Below are 27,295 nucleotides of genomic sequence, written 5' to 3'. Positions count from 1 at the left end.
AGACAATTTACACATTGAAGATTTGTGTTTGAATTACTCTGTTCAAGTATCGTCATGAACTTAAAGTTTATATGAAAAATCTTAAAAACTAAATTGTAAATGAAGAACTTCATTCGGAATAGGAGAATAATGAACATCACCCATATTTCTCGGGTACTTCGTATATTTGAAGGTAGTAAGTAGGAGGATAATATTGAATTTGATAGTGCCTGTCTTTCGCTTGCGCAACGAAGCTACAGTTTAGAGCCTCGCGATATGAAGGCCTAAAATATATTAAAATGTTTTAATGTTATGCAAACACTGCTCATCTTGGTTTTCCAGTCATCTTTGTACATCAGCGCTAGTATAATGCATTTATTCACATCCGTTTTTTTGTTTATTTTAATGCTTTTTCAGTCAGAATAATAAATATATATTTAGACTTTCGAATTTTTTTAACATCGTAAACTTGACATAGGTTGGGGTCGCAGAAGGTCGAGTCCGTCGACTTAGATATGAACTGAATTCAACTGAGGATCATGGTTCAGCGGAAAGGTTTTGTTTACAGGGTATGAGCCCTCGTGTTTCTTAAAAGCATCGAATTTCTTTGCCGTTTGAATGAGTGGCAACTGGTGACGGTTGATTGGTTTTATAGCAATATTTTTCTGCAGTAGAGACTTCTTGGAATATTTGTTGTCAGCATAAAGCGAATTTCCAACATTTCTATCATCCCGTTCATGAAAGAAAATGCAGTCTCTGAAACGTTACATATTACCTTCATACTGACATTTCTCTGAAGAAGACCATCTAAATCAGTTGTGAAAGCTTTAATCTGTGTTTCAGATACGGTTCATTGCGACCCGTAGATGTTTTATTTTTTGCAGTGCAACTGTTATGGCTCTTACCATGAGTGCTAATTGAATGAGTTTGGAGTTTTGTTGCAACAGAAGAAAACGAGTAGTTGCATTGCAACTTTTTATTTTCGATTTGTGTTTTTTTTTCAACCTGTGTGGTAATCGGCGCAGTAGTTTTTGGCCTGTAGAATTTTCAAGGGAAAGGCTAGGAGCGAGTCTCTTTTGCGATAGTATAATGCTGACTGCACCGAGGAGCTTATCGGACTGAACGCCCAATCAAAAGAAATACACTGACCGTGCCACCTCAGGTACACAGAGTAGGCCCGTCCGCCAGCTCCGCTAGCTTCTCCACCGGCCAAAAACTACTACGCCGACTATAGTTTGTTCTGCCATCTGCGATGATAAAGAACACCAATTTAGCATTGCATTTTCAGTAGATATTAAAATAATTGCAACGAGATTTACAGTTTCTCTGTTATCAGACCCTGGGCCCTTCGTGGTAACTTACTACAGTTGTATTGTGTTACGAACTGGATCATTAACTGGCAAAAGACATTTATCAGCCGAATGAGATTTGAGGTCATAACTCCGTGTGAAGTTGTATGTAGAGACAACTGTTTCGGAGGAACATACTGCTTCCATATTCAGGGCTGAACCCGTAATCTAAGAGCGTTAATATCCAAGAGACGCAATCATTAGCTGCTTTGCCACATAACATAGGATTTGCTCAGTGTGATGAAATGTTATTGAATTTTTATCGCAGTTTATGATGTACATCTGTGAATGGCTTCATGTAGATTAGGCCTGATTTCTCGTATTCATACGTTTTGGCCGAAGCTGAATTATCTCACATTTTGCAGCCGGCCACTTCCATTGATTCGCATTAATCCACGCGTACAGTGTGCTTTTTGTGACCAATGGGGCGAATTGTGCCGGCGTCACACTCACAGGCGATTAGACACCAATTCCTTCCTCCAAAAGCTTTGTTTTCAGCAAGCGATAGTCCATTCACTGTATTGTTAGATCGTTGCTTAGATTTTATGGAAGGTGTTTTTTGGATGCTGTGAAACGGCTGGGGAAAGTCAACATTGCAAGGATTTACGTAATTACGGCAGAGAAAGAGTTAACTTGGTAGATGTAGAAATTGATAGCGTAATATCAACATTTATAATCTGAAAACCAAGGTGTGCAGGTGAGGACTGGATTCAGCTGGCTCAGAATAGGGTCATATGGCAATATTTTGTGAATATGTTAATTAACTTTTAGTTATGTAAACACGGGGAATCTGTTGATCAACTGCCAATTATTAATTTTTAAGAGAAATTCTTCCTCACGCAGTCATCCAGTAATTGAGGAAAATAATTAGTCTTCTGTTGTGAAGTATCTGTAAAAAAATTGAAGGGTGTTTTGAGTCTTAAAGGACAAGGAGTGAGGGTCTGGGATGGATTAATCTGGCTGCTCGGAATACGGTCCACTTTCACCGTATTTGTCTTAATTTCTAGACGCGACTATTAGATGCAATGCACAAAAAAAAATTTGAAAATGTTTCAGCTCTTATAAATATGGCTGTTTTTTGTGAAAAGTAGCACCATGCTACCTTGTCGTTGTTGGCCGACGTTTTAGAGGCGTTTCAGTGATGATGGAGGCTGTAATCTGATTTGAAACGTCAGTCATTATCTACCAGAAGAAAGCCATCTTAATACTCGTCGCCGTTAGAATCTCAAAACTTGTTATGTTTAAACTGCCGATACGCGCTTTATATATCCACAACATATGAAATTTGAAGGCACTGAATATTCACCCATTTCAGTGACTGTTAATTATTTAAGAGAGGATGTTAAGATCGGATTGATGAATCAATTCAGTGCATAGATGAGTTGTTTATGAAGATTCTGAACATAGTGCCCGTGCACTAAGAGAAGTCCACTGTAGGTTAGTAGCGGGAGAAGCTGGTGATCTTACTGCGCACGCGCACTCCGCCGTTTCCTGTTCCAAAAACATTATACTCTCCAGAAGTGCAGTGCATTGTGTGCACGAATAGTGTACGCAGGCATGGATGAACGTTTTGTGAAAGAGTATAGCGGAGCCGTTTATGCCTACCCCACTCCCAGCGGACATATCTCTCGAGTCGTGAATAGTAGACCTGTTCTATTTTAAATGGTTAAAATGTCTCCTTATTTTTGTATCTTCTTGTTAGAATGTTGTGTTCTTAAATTCACGCGTTGTATACAGATATTTGCACTTTAAATCCGCAGAATACTAGTAAAAGCACGTAAGTTTAGTAACTGTCTTTTTCAGTTCTTTTAAGTGGAAACAAGCTTCTGCACATGACTGAGTAATTTCCATATTGGGCTTGCTATGACATAATTTTGAAGTATAATTCCAGCGCTGTATTTAATTTAGTGTGTCTGTCTCTCCAAAAGAATATTTTTATGCGGGATTTGTTTACATCCATTACACACACTGCTTCTAATACAAGGGTTCTGTGGTTAGAACTCGGGCTTCGTTTTCCGAAGGTCTCGGGTTCAAATTTCGATGCGGAGACTGGTTATTCGGACTGAGTTTTTTTCGTGGTTTATTCTCAGTTCCTCCATGCATATGTCGAGATAATACCTTAAAATGGCCACAACCCAACACCTTATTTTATGATACAATCTGTAATGTGATCTACTGGTTATGTCATTACATGAACCATGAATAAATAAATTATGCGTAAGGAGACCGAAAGTTTGACAATTTATGTGCCGGTAAAATCTTAGGAACGTGTAAGATGTTATTTTGATGTATTTATGGACTATATTTCGACTGTGGATGGTCTGCCCTGTGTGAATTTAAAGTGGTTACTTTGCTAGATTCGAATAGACCATTAATATTATAGTCTGTGCAGTTGTTCAGTCATCAGTCAGTTTTGACATTAAAGGCGTATCTCTTTCCGATTTTTCCACATACATTAGTATGTATTTATAGAACATGTGGAAATAAGGCTCAAGTTTTTGTGCTGCAGATAATGGTTGCGTGTTTCAGATGTACAAGCAGGGTTCGGCCATCATGCAGGAGAATTGCTTACAGTGCAGCTTGCTTGACGCCAGTCACGTCAACGTGTTTTAATTACACAACGGTCTTGTCTGTATAAATAATAATCACAGGCCTTCGTAAACACATAATTAGGAGTTCATGAAGTGTTCATAACTAAGTAGCAAGTCGCTGAATTAGTTATTCTACAAACGATCTTACCCATATATACAGAGAATATTGTTAGAACGCGCGAAGGGGTTATGTGGTGTGGTAAGGGTTGCGTGTTAAATAGAAATGGAATCTCATGTAGAAGAGGAGAGAGGACGGAGACTGAAGTCGGTCGAGTTTGCAAGCTGTATCGGAACCTCTCCACTCCCCTCCCCAGCCCCTCACTCCTCCTCTTCACTGCACTACTAGAGGAAGGTGAGGAGGATTCTCCTTTGTACTTCCAGATGCGCATACATTCATACACATTCAGGCCGAAATAAAAATTGGCATGTCACACAAGTTGAAAGGACGAATCGGCGTAGAACAGTTTATCACTTTGTGTGTGTGTGTCGTTTACGTATTTTCTCCGACCCTGCATCGGAAATGATATTTACCTAATTTTGTGAAATTTATAAATCGACGAAGTGTGATTTACTTTCACCAATCTGCACAGCGTATGTTCGTCGTATATAAAAAAACATGGGCATGGAACATAAATGCATACTAAAAACGGAGCGCTCATAGTAACCGTGTTAGCTTTGTTAGCCTGGCTAACATTATTAAAAAAGAAAAAGTGTTTTGTCTTATTATCGTGGTTTAGTGGTAGTCCACACACACACACTGGGATACAGCAGAACCAACTACAATTTAATTCAGATCGAGGACAATATTTCACACAATGCTGTTTATAATGTTGTTCGTATTTCGCTGGCGTTAAAAAAGTCGTATCAGACACGCATTATTACGTTTTATGTATACGAAGTTTATAAAAATGAAATAATATTGGGATAGTTACACACGCTTCTCCGTCCGCACATTTAATATAGTGCCAGTGTATTCAACGGGTTTCGATTAAACATTTATTGACAAGCCATTGTCGATTTTCATAGTCGTTTCCGGTCCAATACGACTAAAACTATATGAAATTAAAATTAACGTTGTCATATGCATGGAAAATGGTTTATTGTAGACAAAGTTGGTAAGTATATGACATAAAAGATGGATCTAATTAAGTCCTATAACTCTAATGTGAAACACTTTTTAGGTACGTAACTAAACACCTATAATACACTGTGTGGTGTGTTTCTGCTATTAACTGTATTGTTTATCTGCATTGTAGTTGATAATTGGAGCAGTTGGCTCCTCTGAAATGTAGGTCAGTGTCTGCGACATTGTATGGTGATACATCCCTGCCATCTACTTGTCACCGTGTGAGATCCTAAAATTTTGCAGGTGTTAAATTCACTGCTTGTCCACGTTGGAAAGACGCTCAGAATTGTTTTTAAACGAGCCGTGTCTCTGGAGTGAGTGATGATTTGTTATGGCATTTGTATGATTTATGAAATAACTAACTTAAAAATTCGTTAACCTCCCGTTTACCGCCTATGAAGTATGATGCACAACAGCTTGGCGTTTAACTGCGGGCTGTAATGATGAAAACATATGGATGATTGTGTTTGATGATATTTAACGACACTGATTCGACTGCAGAGGTTGTGTAGCATTAGATTTGATGGCATGAGTCATGAATGGTGAGTATAGAACTTAAAGACGGCAGTTGTAGTCTATTTAAAGATGCTATTCTAGCGACTGCATGGAGACACTGAAGAAAATCTCAGTTACGAGCGGCTGACAACCAAAATGAGTTTCTGCTGAGTGTAGGTTAGAATATCCCTGGATGAAGGATGTGTAACTAAACTTGTAGGTTCTTTGAAAATGAAACTATATTATGTATTATTCATTTGCTACAGTGTAATGGTAAATTGTACTTTGCAACTCTGACTTCCTTAAAGTCCCGTCGTTTTGCTAAGTATGCCTTTTTCATTTACAGTCATGGGGAGTTTACTCATACATTCCCACAGGAACGCTGTGTTGGACGGACAGTCTTTTGTATAGCGAACTCAGTTCACTGAATAGAATGAATGGCATGAAGCATATTCCTTATCCAGGATTTTAGTGCACTTTTGTTCTGTACCGCACTGCATAAGGAATATTCGTGAAATCTCATTGGTCACTGGTGCTATTAGCACATTTGCTTAACACCTCGTTACAAAGGTAGTACATCTAGCGCCTTTGCATGTTTCGTGTTATAGCATCGAGTCGTAATGGATCTATTTTTAATTGGTCAGCTTCATGGCAGATACTGCTGACCTGTTTGTGTTTTATATTGATACCAGTGGACATTCCTTTTAAAAATTACAATGCAGAATGATTTATTTATCTTCTTACCTTGCCATGTTCTTCTTTTATTTTTTTATTTTTGGTACCTTTATCTTTTTTCCTCATTTCTCCATTAAGTACTACGTTATTTCACCGTTTACGTCTGCCATATTGTAAGTCTTACAAAATCAATGAGGTTAATGCTAGCAGTACTTTTAAAATACAACATTCTCCCTTCTAGCGTCGTTGTTGAGAACCTTTAGACCCCTGTGAAAGCAACAAAACATGTGTCAAAGCAGACAGACACTTGACTGGGTTTCGTATATTGGACGTTTATTCCTGCTTGAAGGCTGCCTATTAATCCTGTCCGTTTCTCCATAGTCTAGATCAGGATGGTCAAACTTTTTTCCTCGCTCGATCCAAAATAGTTTTCCTGTTGGATCCAATGGCCAAGAAACCCATACTGTCACTATTATTGCATTGTCGTTATTTTTAATAATACTTATTCATAAATGATAAATTACCACTGCATATGTTGAAATATACATTTTATTTAAATGTGCACAAATTACTATAGAGTTGTGTACTATTTTAAATTTGCTCCTGCAACAGCTTGTATTTCTCACAATTTTTACCTGAAAAATTTACACAAATTATTTGAACTTCGCTGCTTTAACAGCTTGTATCTGACACAATAAAAATTTGTACCAATAGAACGTGCATCTTATGCTTCTGAAGTCAATGGCTTTAGTGAGAGCACTGAGTAGATTGTTCTTTCACCAGTGACAAAATATCAACTTCGAAAAAAATGGGTTTGTACTAATTGGTAACAAATTAACAAATATTTTCGCGGGCCGCCAGTTTTACACGCTGGTCTAGAATGTGATGACGAAATTGGCTTCGCCCCATCAGTTTTCAGGAGACAGTACTAAAATTAGCATTCACACCCCTTTAGTTATACGTATGGTTTATTTAGAATTGACACACATGGCTGCTAATAATTTTATAGTATCTGTATTTTATGTTAACTAGGTAAACCATATTCTTTATTCTTTGTGTATGAACAATAGTCCTGAAACATCATCTATGCCTTTCTCAACATTGACATATATTTGCATTAAATCCACAATTCAAATGTATTTTTATTTATTAATCCGGTAACTTTTCCATTCTCTATTATTTTCTCTTCAGATCCTCCATACACTGAAAATGATTATGCATTTAAATGCATCACAGTAAATGCTGATTTGCATGTTTAATCTTCGAATTCCTTGCCTCTAAGCTGATTGTAACAGCTCGGCCTATATGCTGATTCTCTGTGGGTTAGTTTAATGTAATCTGTTTACTGATCAGACCTCTGTAAAATGGAACTTCACTTTATTCGAGTGCCCTTTTTATTCGTTAAAATGTGAAAAATCTGATTAAAAGTCACCCTATTAGATAAGTCCAAACGTTCATGTATGTCATATTGTTTGCATGTACTGCTTCTATCAGTAGGAATTTGGGATTTGACATTGTTAGTCACTGGCCTGTCGTCAGCAGGCCTACAGTTAATTTCACATAAACTCTAATTTAATGTTGCTGGCTTTACAAACTTCCCTTCGACTTTCTATTCAAATCTGCTATCGGATATTTGCTCTAATTCCCCATAAAAGCTACAGAACATTTTGAAATATGTACGTGAAGCCTACAAAAGGCTCTGAATGATCGATAGAACTTTCATTTTTTAATTAAAATTAAGATGTCCATAACATTATAATTTCCAGGTAGTTTATAGAAATGATCGTTCACTACCAAGACTCCTGGCATGTCTTGTTGCTGTCTGATCTTAACCTCTGCTCTTAACAGGGGTGAGTGATCAACGTCACCCCCCGGCCGCGTATTACCCCCGGGAAGGAGCCCCTGTTCCATTGGATAGTGGGCTGGGTGGCCCCAAGAGCCAGTCTGTACGCAGAGGCTAGAGGAAAGATCCTCTGTTGAGGTCGAACCCCTGCCGTCCAGTCTGTAGTCGGTCACTGAGCTACCTCGACTCCCTGCTTTGGACACAGGGCTACTATTTCATCGTCTGTAGCTGTAGGCCTATGCTGTAACATGTTGGAAGGAGAACTTAATATGCAGTAATCTGTGTAGGGGTCTCACACGTGATTATGGCTTGACCTACTAAAGATGTAGTCCGCCGGCCCGCCAGACATGGTAATGAAGACTACCGCCAACTTGTGTCTTGAGTTGAGCCAAATGGAGGGAAGTTTATCATTCGACCGAGGAACTAACACTGTGCTATTGTGGGAGCAATTACGTTTCTCAAGAACAAAAATAAAAAAGGTGTCTTTTATTATAACTTACATGTATACAGACGTCTCTGACGTAACCTACATGTTCATAAATAGGATTGCATACACATACTCGTGTAGGACTCTTCGTTAAAACAGTTCTTTTGCAAGCACTTGTCTCTCATTGGACAGAAAATGTGATACCGAGCAGTATGGTATAACGGTAACTGTAGACCAGGATTTTAAAACTTTTCCTCAAGAGGACGACCTGGTCAATCCTGTGCTCGCGGGCCGAACTATCAAGTCCGAATTGTTGTTAAATAGGCGCCCAGCAAACAAATCAGGTTGTTTTCATTTCAACACGTTAAAAATTAATTCGGTAATTCCAACATTTTCCAGCCAGCATCCGGCTCGCTAGCCATACTTTGGAAAGCCCTGCTCTAGACTATTAATCGAGCGGTACCCAGTTTGAAACCCAGTTCTGATTCTCTGTTCTCCTGAGTGACGTTATATTTGAAACTCCTCATGGAGAGTACTGAATCATGTCTTCTAATAGGCCACGACTACATCACATACTATTCGTAATTGTCCTAGATTTAATCTCGAAACATTATTTCACTCTATTTGACCTTTACAGTGGAAGTAGAATCGTTAAGTAATGTAAGAACTGGTCGTCCATATGATTCTTGCTTCAGAATCAGACTAATACGCTAGAAGTTGCTGACAGGAGGCCTGATTCGTCATCAGCACGTGAATTATGTGTCCGTAATACAATTCAATGGACACAATCTAGCCGATTGAAATCTATAGAAAATAACTGATTGATCGGTTAATCGATTCTTACTTTAATTAACGACTCTTTCAGCTGCATAGCTTGTGTGGTGTCAGGTGGTACAGTGTTTGTGAACGATAAATTGAAAAATTTGCTGTCAAATGGACCTAATATCCTGTCGTAGAATTCGAGATTTTCAGGACGATCCCAGTACAGATTGTGGTCTTCAGGGTTAATGGGTGTTGCGCCGTGTAGTATTTTAAGTGTGTCAATGACTTCAGTCCAGAAGATGGAGGCAGTGTGTTCCTCCGAAACGTTTTCGTAAGCCAGAATACTACACGACGCAAAACCTAGAAGATCTCCATATACACCATTCCATAATTTTCCCGGAGAGACTGAGGAAAACTAAGAAAATTATCAGTTAGGATATCGTTTTTCTAGGTTGATATTTGAGCTCGGGTCCTCCGGATTACGCAATAAGGATTGTGATTTGATCACAACGTTGAGACATAGTTTTAGTTCTAAGACAACTCGATTTTAAGTTGTTCATTGTTTACTGTCATTAAAACTTTGTACATTGGGCGTCGTGTTCAGTGGAATGCTCTGATTTTAGCAGTGTTGAACCTTCTGATTGTATAACAAAATTTGCTGGTTTGTTGTTTAGTTAACATGTCTGACTTTCTGGGAGGTGTTCCAGGATTTGACGTCAGTAATGGGTCAGCTTGCAACATAATGTCGAACAGTCCACAGAAACTCTTCAGCTGACAGCAGTTTCCGTTTGAATTCGACTGAGTGATAAATTAATGCGCCTACACCGATAAGAATTTCTTTCAAACAGATTTACAAGTCATTAAGCACTTATAATTATGCAAATTATTTTATGACAGGTTCCAGTTGTTAATTTGTTTTGCTTCTCTTGACTATTTGGCACTCTGGCAGTAAGTAGCCACTTTGGTCAATATGACTGATGTTCGTTTCGGTAAACTATGCGTACATTTGCGACACTTAGTCATGATGTAGGTACCTCACTATCTGCTCTCACCTAAGCCATTTGTAGGCATAATATGGCAGAATTGCTTCCTGGTTTCGAATTGTTTGTTTGTAATGGTTACCTGCGAAGAATGCTGCAAGACATCAAGAAGAGGCCATTGGGATCTAGACGTAGATGGGAAGTGGTTGATGTAAGAATAGGATGTAATGATTTAGCTTATGTTAGTGTCCTTAGCTCTTCTGGACATGGTAATAAAACTTCAGGTTTAATATTTTTTTAGTCGTCTCTGGTCAATACCTGACCGTCGTGACCCCTTTCGGGGCGCTCATGCGAAAGTACCACGGTGGGTTCAAACTTCCTTCCGTGGCCAGTCTTTACCTACCAGACTGAAAGAGGAGACGCGGACAAACATCCATGCCTTGAGTGGGACTCGAACCCACGGTCCCAGCGGCCAGGCGCGCGAGGTCCATGCCTCAGACCGCGTGGCTACTGCGGCCGACTCAGGTTTAATAAAACAGCGGAATATCTTTGGCCGCTGAATAACTGTTAGCTTTAAGGAAAGACGTTCTACTTCCTGATGTACTTTCTTCAGAAATGAAGCAGTTCCTCACGTGATAGTTGCCACTAATTATTCACGACATAAACAAGGCAGTTGGCCTTACTAATTTCATCATGCAGTGTGAAACGGTAAAACTTAAGTGTGTACTTACATACATCGGTGTGACGCGGTTGATAACCTGTATGAGTGAAGTTTAATCTTTATTATTTTCTTTATTTTTACCTTGAGTTATTTTTGAGAAATTCCACAAACAAAATTAAATTTACTCTTTGGTCTTTGGGTTGTGGTACAAATCTTTAAGAGAAATTCACCCGACAACTTTTAGTGCCTATTCTTCAGTACAGCGTTTCAATGTTTCCGTTCAAAGATGAAACTCATGGACCGACATTCGAACACATATGACATTCAAGTATGCGTTCGTATTTACGCCCTGTGGAAAGAATGTATGAAAATGAATGCGAAGTATGGCAACCATGTATGCGCTTTGAACGAGCATATTCTTTGATATGACGTAAATGCGCTGTAAAAATGGCCGGCCTTGAGTTTTCCACCGTCTCGTGACGGTCTGCTGTAGATACGTAACGGTTTGAGTGTAGTCAATTCAGGTTTATCGGCGCCATTAAAACCTTGCAGCAGTGTCGCCAAGGAGGTAAAGTGGTTCAATATAAATCAGTTAATAAGCAAGTAACAGACTCATTGCATTGGTTCGTTGTGGTGCAATACAATCTTCCTGTACTTTCTCTGTTTCTTCGTAGTTTTACTGCCATAGGTTTAAAATATGCGGTAGAATAATAAATAAATTAGGCCTACTGTTTTGCTATAACTTTAACTTTCTCTCCCCGTCATTTTTGTATCTCACCCCTCATACATTATTTCCATGACACACAGTACAACAGTAAACCATCGAAACTTGTACTTCATGCACAAACGTTAGTTAAAATACAGACCAATAAAAGTGTAATTGTAGATTTTGAGAAGAATGTGATACTGTCTTGTACCAGAGGTACTGAAGAAAACATGGACTCGAACTTTTATACCACACTCATTTATTATGCAGCGGTTATTGTAGTTGTAATAAATCAGCCTGTTGTCACAGAATAAAATTGTTTTGAAGACCGGAATGTCTTCTATCATTACATCGGATTTCTGCTTCAATAAACCTTTTTTATTCTTCTCCACTGTTCATATTAATCAGCAACCCAGAAATGAGTCTCGCCGAGTGTGTAAAGATTGTGTTCCTATCAGTAGTGTTTGACTTCAGTTTACACGCGTGATGTCGGCTTGCAGCCGGCCTTGGTAGGGCATGGCATCGTTATTTGTTTACGTTTTGTGACATTTCATGTTCTCACGGCAGCGAATATCAAGGTGACTGTGTTCTGGGTTGTTGCGCCGTGTAGTTTGGCGCAACTTTACGACGTTTTGAAGTGTGCTTGCTGCCTACATCATCAGGGCAAACGGCCTGAAAATTCTACCAGAATACACAGCGCATTAACCCAGAAAGTGACCATCTTGTTTACGTTTTCATACCCACTACTGTACTTACAGCCATTAGGCCACAGTTAGGGGATTGGTTAGCCTATGACGAAGTAATCTCACCCTTCCTACCGTTGTAAAATTCAGTGAAGCTTGGAGACAGTGACAATAATGTGGAGAAAATTATGTGACACTTGCGGTTTGTTTTATTTAATAACTTAGCTGCTCTTTCATTATTCTGTTAACCTATCCGATATTATTTTACAGATCAAATATTGTATAGAAGTAGGGGAATAATTTTTATGTCCGTAATATTGGTTGTTTTATTTTGTCACGGATAACCAGAATAGAGACTATTCCTACGACCTTATAGATTCACATTTCCGTCAATTTAACTCTTTTTGACTATACGGTAGCTCGCCTACGAAGCAACAACCCTTTTTCTACTGTAGAACGTCTTTCTTCTCTGGTATTGTCAATAAAGTGAATTTCGAGTTATTTGTTCGTTTTGACCATTGTCTGTCCCAGATAAATAGTGTTATAAAATGTTTTCTAGCTACCAGCCACGTTGGTGTTGAATCAGATGAGACTGTTTCTAAGACTAGCTCTGTATCCATCATCAGGGAAACTTACCATGATGATGGAAAACGATCTAATCTCCGAAACACTGGCATTTGACTCAACATTGACTGCACGAAGAAAATGTTATATCTTTCATGCACCGTAAATATTTTAAATCTTCCCATAATATTGTTATCACGTATCTGTACCTTTACTTTCACTGTAGCAAAGTGTCTTACTGCAGTAACACGAACAAGAATGTAACATCTTTCCTCTGTATGTCGATATTTACTGTAGATTTTCGTAATTTGGTAGCATTATTCGGGGAACTCTTCTATGAAAGCAAAAAAGAATATGAAGCCGTCTGCGTTCTGGTGTAGTCTGGTAGATATTGACTGATGTTTCGGAGGAGACGGTAAGCTTTTCTGAAACGCTGATAAGTATCTACCAGACCTCACGGTACTGAATCAGAGGATATTGCTTTACCGAAACAGCTCAGCATTAAAGGGGTTAAAAGACTGTATATCACTGAAGTTGCATTGTGTACTATTCTGGACCCATGATAAGCTCGGTCTCCACTTGAACAGTCACTGGAATTTTTCTGTTCTGTCATATGGCTGTAAACTTGCGTTACTCTCGTTGATATATTACTGGGATGGAGTAGCATCTTGCAGGATGGGATCACGAGCTGTTTGAAGCTGAAGCTATCAAAAATGCTCGTTAACAGAACACAAAGCTTTAATTAAGACGTTGAAGCCCAGTGGTAACTATATATACCACATTATTTAATTGTAAGTAACTGTGCATTTTGCCGCAGTGTGTTTACGCATTTGGTATAATTCTCAGAATAAACGGCTACTATTTACCTAAATATTATTAAGCCTAGTTTATCTTTGTAATGGAAACGTCATGTATTTTTAAGGTAGGCCGTGAATCTTGAAATATTATTTATGTGAACTTCGGTTCCAAAAGGTGATCACGCATTGTTTGAACTTTTTATTTCGTATCGGAAATGAATGTCTAAGTTTTTATCATAATCCAATAAACGTGAGTTTTGGCTTTCGCACAGCAACTACGATGGAACAGAGGGTTCTTATTAGCTGTTGCTATGGAACTTGAAGATTTATCGCCGTTAAACAATAGAAGCCCGGTGTTGTACCCTATCCCGAGCCAGCCCAAGTTCTCCAAAAGTCCTTGTTAGTATTGTGCTCTTTAGTCTTTCAAGTGATTTGTTCGTGGAGGTTTCACAACCAAAATTGTGCATGTTGCTTCCAACAGTTGTACTATTTTAATAGGCGAAAACTAGTAATTTCAAAGACTTTTGTGGCGCTTACAGTGTTCTGCCGTTCGAACACGGATGTCGCGGGTTTTAATTTCACTATGAGTGTCTTTCTTTGTTGTGCCGGTCAGATTTGTACCAAATGTACGAACGATTTATTCTTTCGGAATTAAATATGAATCGGTGCAGACCAGAGGACCTAATACATTACATCTGAAGAAGAAAACTTGTACTTTCAAAATTATATCCGAATATCATAAATTAAATTTTGTAACATCTCTGTCTTGGCGAGCCGTTTAAATACCCGCATGGACACTTCGTCCTTCAGTTGAAGACTTCTGCCATGAACGTGTGTCGTTTGCTGTTTCTTGTGGCGTCTTCATTCCATACCTGCCTCCATGTGTTGGAGTACGTGATGTGCTGTGTTCTATTGGTAACTGCGTACGGTTTGCAACGTTACCTTTTAATTTCACCGCATGTCTGAAGCTTTGTACATGCTGCAGTACACTCCACTTTAGCTATATATATATTACAAACAAAAAGCAGCCTGAATGTTTCGAAGCTCGAAATGTCTGTAACAACATCTTTATTGTCTCTCTCTCTGTCATAAAAGAATCAATATCCATGACAGAATCTTATAAATCGCTGTGGACTTTAGAGAGGAACTACGTTCCATCTACGATGAAAGAAAATTATTCCTGATTTAATTTTCTCCCCGAAAAATGTTTATGCGAAATTGATTACGTCTGCTATAAAAGTGGCCAATAACATATTGGTTATCTTCTTGCATATGTTGCACTACGATCATAACATTTTAGAAAAAAATTCAGGTTTATATTACATGGCTCTGACATAGGCCTATTTTATATGTGAAATTTTGAACTGAATCCATAGTAGATGCATACCTAAGATTAACCCTTTAAAATCGATTCTCGTCTAAATAATATTTAAAAATTCAGTCCGTACCTTAAAGAAAACAACGCTACCCTATTACAAATATCATCTTAATAATACTGCTTAAGGAAATAAATCCCTGTTTACAGCAAGAAACGTATGAAACCCGTGAGTAAATAATGTACCGTTACTGATCGTTAAAGCAGGTGGCGCGTAGTTACTGCCAGGTGCCAGGCATTAAAGGGTTAATTTTCGACTTCCATCTTCTTTTTCTTCTTTAACAATGTTTGTACTTTTTCCGGTACCCTTTACGGGTCCCCAACTTTTCAGTTGGCTTGATCTATGGACATTTGGTAGGACTCCTTGGACGAGGGATCGGTCCGTTGCAAGGCCTCTACCTGTACACAGGAAGGCACGACACAGAAAAACATCCATGGCTTGAGTGGGATTCGAACCCACGGTCCCTGCGACCAAGCGGCACAAGACCTACGCCTCAGACCGCGCGGCCACTGCGGACCCCTTTTCGACTTCCATAAACACAAAAATAATTTCTTGACTGATTGGTTAGGCAAAGTGACGGAAAGTAGTATTTCCCTGAGTTTAGAACTGGGCCTTTGCAAACGGCATGAACTTAGTTGTCACGTAACCAGGTAAAGAATAACAGAATTCACTAACCAGTTTAACTGAAATTGGCACCAGAGGCCGTCTTCCTTTAAGCTTGGTGGGAGCTGTAGGCGCAGATGCATTTTAATAGGACTGTGCACGAAACCCTTGGGCGGTCACCGGGTCTTAACCCGCTTCCGTCCTCATTAATTTTATGTAACTTGCTGACATGAAAATTTTATTTCCTTCTGTCTTCTACGCTTCCCCATCAGAGGTCAGTGTCTCTGCGTGATTGTCCTTCCGTGTGTCTTAGGGATGGTTGTTTTGCTGTCTTCCATTTTGTACTTATTGCTTGAATCGTGCAAGTGCGCAGTGCTAAAGAATAGTGACGTAGATTCTTTATGTTGGTATGATGTCTGACTGAACGCTTATTAAAAATATGATTGGTCCGTGTATCGTCAGAAAAGAAAGTGCAAAATGACTGCGTTGAAATTATTTCTGCAGACACTGTACAGGGGTTGTTAAATTACGACGTCAGTGTATATTCAGCTTCCTACAAGCAGAATCCGTCGTTTTAAAACATTCACAAAGAGGGGAAAATAAGAATCTTCTTGCGCAGTCAGATGTTTGTAAACTCGAGTTGGACGGCACAGAGAAACTCGTTTAAAAGAAAACGGAACGAGGGTTACACAAACACGCGTCTAAGTGTAGCAGGTACCATTAACGTCATGTTTCAGCACTTAATGAACTCTGCAGACGTTGGACGTTGTGATCATTTGCGTCCGGCACGGTGGGAGACTTGCTTGTTTTTGTCACTCTTCCTTGTTTTGGTCCGGGGAAAGTTAAAAGTGGACGGTATTTCGTAATGAGCACCTCTAAGAGGTCGCAGCTTTCGAAATAGCAAGGGTCAACAATGCTAATTTGTTTCACAATTCGATGTTCCTTGAGCCCAGGGAATTTCTACTTGGTTTCTATTGTACTTAACTAGCATTTGCGGACAGCCGACAAGGGATGGTACTTCAGTTTCGGTTGGGACGGTGACATCAACAACTCCTCACTGTAAAAAACTTACGTGTTAGGAAAGAGTTTTTGATGTTTTCACGGCGGTGAGGTCGAAGATGGCTGTCCTCTGGGTTGTTGCTCCCTGATGATGGAGGCAGCAAGGACCTCTGAAACTTCGGTAAACTTCTATAAAACTGCACGGCGCAACAACCCAGAAGACAGCCATCATGTTAGGAAATGTTACATTGCCTCGAGTGTCATGGGGCTGAGGATAGAGACCACTTCGAGCTTACGAACACGGTGACAAATCTCCGGGTCTCATAAAGGGTAGCGAATGTCTTCACCAGATAATAGACTGTCAACTTCTCAAGAAAATGTTCTCCATGGTTCAGTTATTTAGGCCTTAGCGAAGGGAATTCAATAACTAATTTCAGAACTTGTATTCCTCTACCACTTAAAGTTACGTGTGTTTATATTGTAGCCTTCTTGGTTGAGATATCGTGTTGGTCTTGTAGACGGAAATCAGTGTTTCAGAGGAACGGACTTCTACCTTCTTCTTCTTCTTCTTCTTCTTCTTGGAAGAAACAAGTTCGTCTAAATAATATATTAAAATTCATTTCCTACCGAAAATAAAACACTATACGTCTCCATTACAAAGATCAGTTGGTTAATGCTGTTGAATAAATAATTGCTGTGTATTCTGAGAGTCATATAAAACCCATGAATATACTCTGGGGGAAAATGTGAGTTATTGACAGTTTACTGTGCCTTAAAGGATCAGTGTAAGCAAGACAAGCTACGCTACTGTATAAGTTATTTCTTGATCCTGGCCGGCTGTAATTGGACTGAGGTTTCCGTAGTATAGGGTAAGACATGTTGTGAACGTCTGCTGTCACATGTCATTGCCAGCTACTCGAGTATTCATCTAGTAAACCTATGTGGTTGCAAAATGAAGTCTGTATCAGCATCAAGATTTTTCTTTGAAAACGCTGAGATATCTCCAGGGCAACCTCTTCTTAATAATCATGCGATTGATTTTTTAGACCTGTGTTCCATAACGACGCATTTATATCAACGGGAGTTCATGAACTGGACGAGAATATCATTAATTCGGATTTATTGCGTTTCGTTATGGTTTCTTTAACGAAGATGTCGATAGTTCAGTCCATATATCAACGAATGACAGGAAGATGATAATGAATTTTAAAGAGTAAGAAAAAGCCGTGTCCTATTACGGAATTTTCCTAGAAGGTTTGAGGAAAACCACGAAAACAGTCGGTAAGGATAGCCGGTCTCCGGGCTAAGATTGTAATCCGGGATCTCCGAATACCAAGCATGAGTGACATGAATGGTGAAGTGGTAAGGATTTGGAAGAATGCGGCAGTGCTTTATTTGAAGTTACTGTCGGGACATGCGCGTGGAAGAACACGGCGAAATCACGGAAAATCGGAGGTTCAAACTGGATATAGCTTGTGCCCAGCGTGTTTGATCGGCGTGTTTTCTGTGTGGATGTGTTTCACTGCATGTAGTGTATCGTCCATCTGTTCAGAGTTTTGTCTGAGCTGTTAATACCTTCACTGGATAGGCTGAATGCGTTCTGTTCCGAATTTGGCATGGTTGCAGGCCTCGTGTGCAGCTGGAGGGAATCTCACTTCGTGCGTTGATCTGATGTTTGTCATAGTTTTACAGCCGATCGGCGGTTTGTTTTTCCCTGCTTTTGTAATTGTATTAAGATGTCTTCTAGAATTAGCATGTTTCACGGATATTTGCGTATTGTACCGTCCAGTTATTCTGCACAGGCCGAGAGGTGTGGATATTTTATAACTGTAGGTTAGCAGTGTAGCTTAGCATAGAGATCAGGAGCGCGCTCTTTTGACGGCGGTAATGAGCTGATTACAAGAAAAATCCAGTGTTTCATTGACTAAATGACGTATATTAGTTTTAAAGAAGCATTATGCTCCTTGGAGGTCTGTAAGTTACACCTAAATGAAGTAGCCTCTTTGCTTTATCAGAATGATACAGAAATACTGGCATTACTTCACATCTTATGGCCTATAAGAAAGTACTGCTTCTTACTTTATGTATGTAGAATTTAATTTAATGAATATGGTGACCTGCGTATATAGCTTATCAAGAAATTACGTTCCAGTACTTCAGAAAAATTACAGCGTTTGTAAAATTTACTTAGTTATATGATATCCTTAATTAAGATCGAACTTCTTGTTAAAATGCAGTGTCTCTAATAACGAAGTACATGCTATTGGATCACTGATTACCAAGAACTAGTGAACACGAGTGTATAGTATACATCACATTTCTCAGAATTTGTACTTTGCCCCTGGTATTGGGGAAATAACATGCAAATATAATGTTGGTTGGTAAACTCCGGGCCGCTTTGTCTAGTAGGCAAAGTTGGCAGCTCTCCACGGCCCTAACCGCGTGAGCGTTTGTGCCATATGCTTAACATCTCTCAGACTATTTAAGAATATCTCAAGAATATAATTGCTTGTCAGTTAGATTTCCCTATGTGTGCAGTAGCCACATAAACATCGTACAAAGGTTTTGTTTAGGTTTGTAAGTTTAGCATTTTATAGTTCTGGTTTGCACGTATAAAATGTTTGAGTAGTTGGCATATATTTTGAAAAATAATTTTAAAATAAGGAAGATTGTAGATTACGTAGTTTTGTTTCATTTCTGTGTGTCGATTGTTAAACATTTGGCACTTGTATGAAATTGCGAAGTATTTTCTTTCGAAAATTTGAAAATTGAGGATCGCCAAGATTTTGCTTTGTACATGACCCACCATTGCCAGCTACCCTGGACTATTCTCATGGTGAATAACCACTTGAGAGACCTGAACGTAGAAGTGAGAATTACATAACAAAATAATCTTATAGTAGATTAGAATTGGATTGAGATAGCTCAGGATGGAATCTAGTGTCGAGCTTTTGTGACGACGTTTCTGGACATTTGGGATATCTCGACAGAGGAACTGGCTATGTCTTCACTGGCATTTTATGGTGTGCCTCAGTCCCTCCAGCCAAATCATTGAGATAGGCCACGACCGATCCACTTCGCTTCTACAGTATTCATTCACAATAGTTATATCTTGGAAACCACACTCAACAGAAGTAGTTGAAAAGGCGTGTTTAAAAATAAGTTAATACGGTCTGCTGCCGAAGCAATTTCCGCTCATTCGTCTCCTGAGTCGAACCACAAGTTTCGGACACGTCAGAACTGGGGCCGGTTTTTAGATTAAAACTATTTCACAGGGGGAGCTTAGCACTGCCACCTTATATCAGCACGTTTATCGATTGGTGGTTCCTGGAAACCGGCAGCGCTGCTGTTCGCAGCGAGAGATAACGTCAACAGATGGAGGGTTTTGAATACGCTGGTGTCTTGTTCATTTGCTACACAAATGAAGTGCAAAATGCTTGCGTTGTGCTCTCAAATGTGTTCAAGCTGTCCCATAAACACAGTCATATATCACTTTAAATTACTGCCGTTGATCTTTGATACGCATCCAAATTGTTATGAGCACTGTTCTGTACAGTGTTCGTTAAGAGGGTGTTGAGCAAAATATTTCAACCCAAGAGGGAAGAAGTAACAGTACGTTGGGAAAAAAATACACGAAGAGAATCTCTGTAATTGTTACCCATCGCCAAATATTAATAGGTGATCAGAGCATGGACAGGACGCAGTGATGATATTAATGCATGCAAAATCGTTGGAAAACCTGAACCGTAGAAATCACTTGGGCGAGCAGGTCTTAGATGGGATAATAATATTAAAATGGGCATTAACGAGTAGCGTAGATCTGTGAGAGTTTGTACTAGATTCATATGGCTCAGTGTAGACGCTAATGACGAGCTCTTGTGAACATGGTAGCTTCAGAAGAAGTATTCTACTTCATGATGGTGGTATTTATTAAAGTATTTTCCATGTTAGTCGAACTAAAAGTATTTCTTTTCTGCTGTTTATTCTTTCTTTGTCTAAGATCATGGGTCTGTTTGTTATATTTGATTTTTTTCGATACAGTTTACTTTGTATTTGAGGAAACATTATTTATGAATGTACATAGTGTTACATGTAGTGGTTTGTCATCTTTCTAACATGAGATTTATATTCGTAATAATGAATTTTGTACTTGTAATAAATGAACATTAAGCCCACCGAGCTATGCAAAATCTCGAAGGTGTTACCTTGGAATTCTTGATTATATATATATATATATATATATATATATATATATATATATATATATATATGCTAAACAAGTTTTGCTTGAATCACTTTTAGGACAAGGCCCTTGTTTAAATTATGCAAGCGTCATAAATTATTTGACATGTATATACTCTTGCCCTCGCCATATGGTCAGGGCTGTGGGCGGAAAATAATGGCGACAGTAAAGAATATCTTTACTTTAAAATATCTTTAGAATGCAAAGAAGACTTAATGGTGGTGTACTGCGATTTACAGGACAGGAGGTGTTCGTCATTGCTTCTGATGTTTGTTTATTTTATGTTGTTGACTGTGTTAATTTAGTGCTTAGAGTCGTAATTCCTATTGCTAAGAAAGCTAATAAATAAATTAGGTATATTACAGTGTTTTACTTAATAACTTATTTGAACTTTATATTTTGTTAAGGAAAGGAAAGAAATGTATGTTTCAATAATAATTGTCTGGCTGTTGTATATTTTTTATGGAAGGCTCGTTTTAAGAGATTTATAAAGTTTGAACCGGATTTCGTGTTAAGTAGGGGCCCCGTATTGGGGTGTTGGGGACCAAAGTTAGATTAGTTTGCCAATTGTTAATGCATACCTATTATTATTTATTTAGTGTTCTGTCTGACGACAGATCCATTATTCATATTTAATCGAAATCCGTTAAATGGTTTCGGACATAAGATGTGTGATGATTACCATCACTTATACTGAACTATGATTTCAGTGTGGCGTAAACAATTAAATCCTTGATAAACTTGTGTTTTGACGTTCACATGTGTGGAAGCTGCTGAAAAGATGACAGAATTTATATACGTGATTACTTTCGTATGTGTTGTCTTCAGTTTTTGTTTCTGCGTTCCTTTTTAACGGGCTGTGAAGTTGCGCATACAATTTTTTGGGGTCCGCCGCGGATGCGGAAATCCGTTGTGTGCACCTGTAGGTACTTTTCAGATGTTGGGAAGGAAACGCTGTAAATATGGCAAATCCAAAACATATTCTGCATGGTACTCGAAGTGGTTGTGGAGCCACTGCTGTGTTATATAACCCATGCACTGTTGATCATTGTCCCCCTGTCTGCGTTATTTGAACGAAATTCATAAAATGAACTTGCTTCGGGTGGCCTTATCTCTTCTTGTCTTGTCTTCCACTATCTGTCCGCATATCAGGAGCAGTTTAACTGATTTTGATTTTACTTGGTATTGAGGGTCTGTATTCAAATTTGTTGCATCAATTATGATTCGGTTTATCTTCTAATAACTCCTTGTGGCAAAACAGATTGGTACTTTAACTTTAGAGCTCAGTTTAGTACAGTTTATATACGAAATATTTTTCCTGTGCTTAACAGAACTAAGAAGGGAAGTTTATTCATGCCCATGATGAAAAAACTGTTAGCGTTCATTAGCTTTGCGACAACGGATCCAACCGAACATTCGATCGAGTCTTTACAACCCCCGCTTTCTATCCGGGTAGTCTCGGGTTCAGATATAGGGCAGTAGACAAGCTATCCAGGATCGTGTTTCTTGTTTTTCCACATTTCTCCAGGTACATTTTAGTTATGTACTTGAAACCAATTCACGACCGCTTATTTCAGTATCCGTTCCAATTCATTATTCACTCCATTATTGTTCTCTATGAAGGCCATTATTGGCGTCGTTAAATAAATAAAGAATATATATCAACAGATGTATCTGAAAGTAATGAATGAACTTCGTTGGCTTTGCTGTATTAAAACCGGAAGAGAACGTGTTACGATAATAACGTGCTTGTACTCAAACTAAAGCAACTGTTTCACTTGTTGGCTATGTTGCAAAACTCCTGCCATATGATGCTGTATTGTTGCACCATTGTACTTGAAGTACATAAGTGTTCTATTGTTTTCAGGTACGGTGCTTGAATGACTGAGGGGTACAGTGTCGGTGTGTTGTGGATTTCCGACAGGTAGGTCACGAGATAAGGCATGGATATCCAGCTTGCCCTAACAATGGAAGCTTCGATCCCTTAGAAAGAGAGGAATGTGATTCAGAATGTGTTCTGAATGTAAAATTGCTTTCGGCCGACTAGCAATTTGCATTTCGCATGAAGAAGATACTTTTGCTGGCTTGTATCTCTTTATCTGGCATTAAATGCCGAACAGTTTATACGTGTGGTAGTGTCTGCTGTTTGTTCCACATGAACCATCTAGTACGAGGGTCGCTCATTAAGTAATGCCCCACATTTTTTTCCTCAGAATATATTTATTCAAGATGGCTGAAATTTAGTGACAATATAAATCAATGTTTCCCTTACACATACTATTTTTCCACATAGTCCCCATCAACTTGTACGGCTTTACGCCATCGTGGAACAAGTGCGTGCATGCCTTGCCGGTACCAGCTCTTGTCCTGTGAACGTAGCCATGTCCTCACTGCTTGAATCACGCTCTCGTCATCTTCAAATCTTGTTCCGCGGATAGCATCTTTGAGTGGCCCAAAGAGATGAAAGTCGGAGGGTGGATGGGGCAGCACCGTCCAACCCAATTTGGTGATTTCTTCCCGGGTTCTCGGACTTGTGTGAGGGCGTGCATTGTCGTGCAGGAGCAAAATTTCTGCTGGATGCTTGTGAGGCCGAGTTCGTCGGAAACGCTTCTTGAGGGTTTCAGGGTCCCAATGTACGCGTCTCGCACCTCTTGGCATTACATCCACAAGAATGAACCCATCACTGTCCCAAAAGACAGTCATCATGACTTTTCCGGCGGAGGGAGTTGTCTTGAATTTCTTCTTTCTCGGAGATTGAGGGTGATGCCACTCCATTGACTGCCTTTTTGTCTCCGGCTCAAAGTGGTGTATCCAGGTTTCGTCACCTGTAATGATCCCTCAGCATCAAAACGCTTCCAACAATTCAGAAGAAATTGTTTTCCTTTGAATCCTGTGGTCTGCTGTGAGACTTCGTGGAACCCATCTTGCGCACACCTTCGAATATGCAAGAGCCCGGATAATTGCAATTATACTTCCATAGCTGACTGAAAGCTGTTGGGCCAATTGTCGAGTTGTGACGCGCCGATCCTCACGAATAATGGCATCCGCGCGGTTCAACATGTCTGGAGTGGTGGCTGTGGCAGGACGCCCAGAGCGCGGCAGATCACGGAGCTCGGTTTCTTCACTTCCTGAAGCTTTAACTCTCTTAGCCCAGCGACCAACGGTGCTCCTATCGACTGCACAGCTTCCATACACAGCACACAAACATTTATGAATGTTCACCACAGTTTCTTTTTCAGCAAAAAAGAATTCAATTACAGCTCGTTGCTTGTAACGAGAGTCGTTCACAGACGCCATTTTAACAGTTCACTACAGCTCCGCCATTGGTTGGAATCATTTGAAACTCCGTACACGAACGCGAGAAACATCAAATCTCAAGCATGTAAAAGTACACTTTTCTATCTTCATTATTGGCTGAGAAAAAAAATGTGGGGCATTATTTAATGAGCGACCCTCGTAATTAACAGAATACGTCTCTATGTTCGAGATCATTAATCTTTACGAATTAAACACACTATCATATTCTCATAAGCCCTAAGAGCCAACACAGTTAAGTAACTGTTTCATGACTTGGAAACTGGGGTTCGATTTCAATCAGACTATCGAATATTGTCTTCTCTTTTATGTCCAGAGCGGTTTTCGGTCTCAGACTAATGTCTAATGTCTAAGGGCGATTATTATCTAGAGCGTGAAGGCGCTTGGAGCCTGAAGACCTGTCTACAATCGACTCCATGACAAATGCTTAGTCAGAAGTACAATTTCATCATTTTTAAATATACACATTACAAAGGGAGACTTTTCCCAGCCGTTATTGAAAAGAATTATTAAAATTTATGTTTTTGCTATAATTCTTCCAGTTATTGTTTGTGATACTATTGTTATTTAACTCAGTAGTTACTGATGCTTTAAAATTAGCTATTCCTAATAGCGTGCTATAAAATTCATATTTCCATGCTGATTGTGATACTTTAAAACTACATGAATTAAAGATCACTGTTTTAATCGTTGTAGAAATACTAATTCTGACAAATATTCTTATTTTTGGCATTTTCGTGAAGTCTGAGAAGAGGCTGTGGTAACACAAAAAGAAAACAGTAAATCGCCAGGATACGACGACACCTGTGGGCATGATTAAAGCAGCAGTGAAATCGATTGTTATGCAGTGGTTGTAGGTATATCGAGTCTTGAGGGAAGTTTTGATAGAGGTCACAATACCAGAGGACTGGTATAAAAGGATCGCGGTACCAGTTTACGAAAAGGGAGGCAGGAAATAGTACGGAATATGTAAAGGAATTCAAAATGAATGAAAGTATACGTTGGTAAACAGAAAGAGAGGGCGATTAATGATCTGATTTTAGGTATAACACGGTGTATTGAGAAGAACCGGAAATGTGGATAAGGGCTGGTCATGATATATAGAGAGAATAGAAAAGCGTTTGGAAACGTTTTGAGAAAGCATGAATTTGTACATGGCTTTTGATAAAAATGAAAAGTGTGTAAGGAAAGATTGTAAATTGTGTTAAATAAGGGACAGTCATCAGTCGGTTTGTGACCAGATCGGGAGTCACACAAGGACGTTTATTGCCACCAATATTGTTTAATGTTAAAGGTAATGAAATTTGTAACAGAATCAGAAAGGGCTGAATGAAACAGATTTAAAGGCTGTTATATGTACATATGATAAGAATTGAACATATTTATGAATTTGAGTAAGCCACTGGGAAAGGGTAAGAAAGGAATTTGGACTGGAAATAAACCTCGAGAAGACAGTGATGTTAAACTCTCGAGAAATTATGGAGGAAAACCAGCATTGAAAATGAATTGATAAGAGATGAAAGTAGTAGATAAACTTGTCTATTTGGGAAGCATGGAGGGGAAGGATGTCAAGATCCAAAACGAGATTAATGAAGAAATTGTAAAGTCTTTCGAATGTTCTCAGTTGACTTAGAATAAACATATACGAGACACAGAAGGTTGAATTACAATATTTAACAATACATGGAGTAGATACGTGTGTGTACGTACTAAGAGAGAGGAAGGTAAATTATAAACATTTGAGATGAAATTCCAGAAGGGGACAGTGGAAACAACAAGGAGGGACGGAATTAGAAACACGTACATTGCAGGGAGGCTCAAGATGGGGGAAATCGGGAACCAAATTGAGAGACTTCGACTGAGATGGTGTGGACATGTTGAAAGAATGGATGAGCACAGAATACAAGAAAGATTGTTGGAAATTACCATAAGTGGAAGCAGACCCGGGGGCTGACCACACACACACACACACACACTACGGATATACTACATTAAGAGAAAGTGTTGAGAGGAGATGACTACATTAGGGCTTATTCGTTTCATAACTTACAATTTATCTTCTTTACTTAATCTAGTTGTTTTACTTAATGGCGTAATTAGGTCAAACTTGGAGTATTTCTGTTTCGTGTGGAATAATCCTACATCGACCGACTCCAATAAAATTTAAAATATGCAAACCAAATTTTCCAGTTTCTATTGTTTCAGTTTAATATTTTGCGTGATTATGATTTGATTTTGAGTTGATTGAATTTTATAACACTTTATTCCAGACGACGTATCGATGCTTATTAAATTCGTGTGTCTGCAAGGCAAATAAAATTATTTTTTACTTTCTGTGAGCAGTGCATTAAGACAACGTTCTTCAGCTAGGTGCGTCATTGCTGCAAATACCATGTGCATATTTATGAATATTTTTTGACATATTTACAAAAATAATGTCTCCGTTGAGGACACTCCCTCGATACGAAAGTGCCTTTTGGTTGACTGTCTGTATTTTGTTTTGATTTCATTTGTTTTTATTATATTCTGTCTTTGTGCTATGTCTGTAATTGACTTCTGTAGCTGTTAAGTTAGTACCATTAAAATAACAAATTGGATTTGATTATTATTCCTACAGGTTTACACACATCAAGGTTATTTTCAAGTTACAAATCCAATAAATAATGTATGTGAACCAGCAGAAGCTCTGAAAAAAGAGAATAAGATTGTTTCAGTCTATAGATTTGACAGTAAAAATAATGAAATATTTTTAAGGAGGCCAATCAGTGTCCCTGACGTGAGTTGTGGTAGAAAATTCTCCCTTAGGCTCATTCACTAGGAAGGAACTATGCATGAAGCCGAAGATCATGGCGGATGGGCTTCTGGTGATTAATTGACATGGAGGCGTATAAATATCGCTGCAAAAGTAATACCCCAATGCTGTAGATCATTGTACGGTAAGACGGTCGTGCCCTTGTTTGTTGGCATCAGCTTTCACTCGGCAACTAGCAGGAATTGAAGGACAGAATGCCAGTTATAGGTCATCTTATTTGTTGGATCTGTTGTTTGTGTATGACGGATTATCTGCAAGGTTTCGTCGTTGTTACGTAGCCCTACAGCGGACTGCTGTACGTAGTGTAGG

The 27,295-nt window shown here is 39.0% G+C and overlaps 1 protein-coding gene across 14 annotated transcripts in view; it reads left to right on the top strand.

Moving 5' to 3' along the window:
• mbl (splicing regulator muscleblind) overlaps nt 1-27,295 on the top strand; it is a 547,255-nt gene that overhangs the window by 115,560 nt on the left and 404,400 nt on the right. The window contains exon 1 of one of the 14 annotated variants that reach the window (XM_022084805.2): nt 22,761-22,783. The exons of the other annotated variants lie outside the window; for them this stretch is intronic. The gene's annotated coding sequence lies outside the window, so the exon portion shown is untranslated. Of the gene's footprint in view, nt 1-22,760; nt 22,784-27,295 lie in introns of those variants that run through there. 14 annotated transcript variants of the gene reach the window in all.

Source organism: Zootermopsis nevadensis, unplaced genomic scaffold, assembly GCF_977971745.1.
Source record: "Zootermopsis nevadensis isolate Lab colony 2312 unplaced genomic scaffold, Znev_1.0 Znev_ptg000002l, whole genome shotgun sequence".
Classification (NCBI taxonomy): Eukaryota; Metazoa; Arthropoda; class Insecta; order Blattodea; family Termopsidae; genus Zootermopsis; species Zootermopsis nevadensis.
Note: the sequence above shows the minus strand (reverse complement) of the source record. Positions and strands in the feature narration are given on the sequence as shown.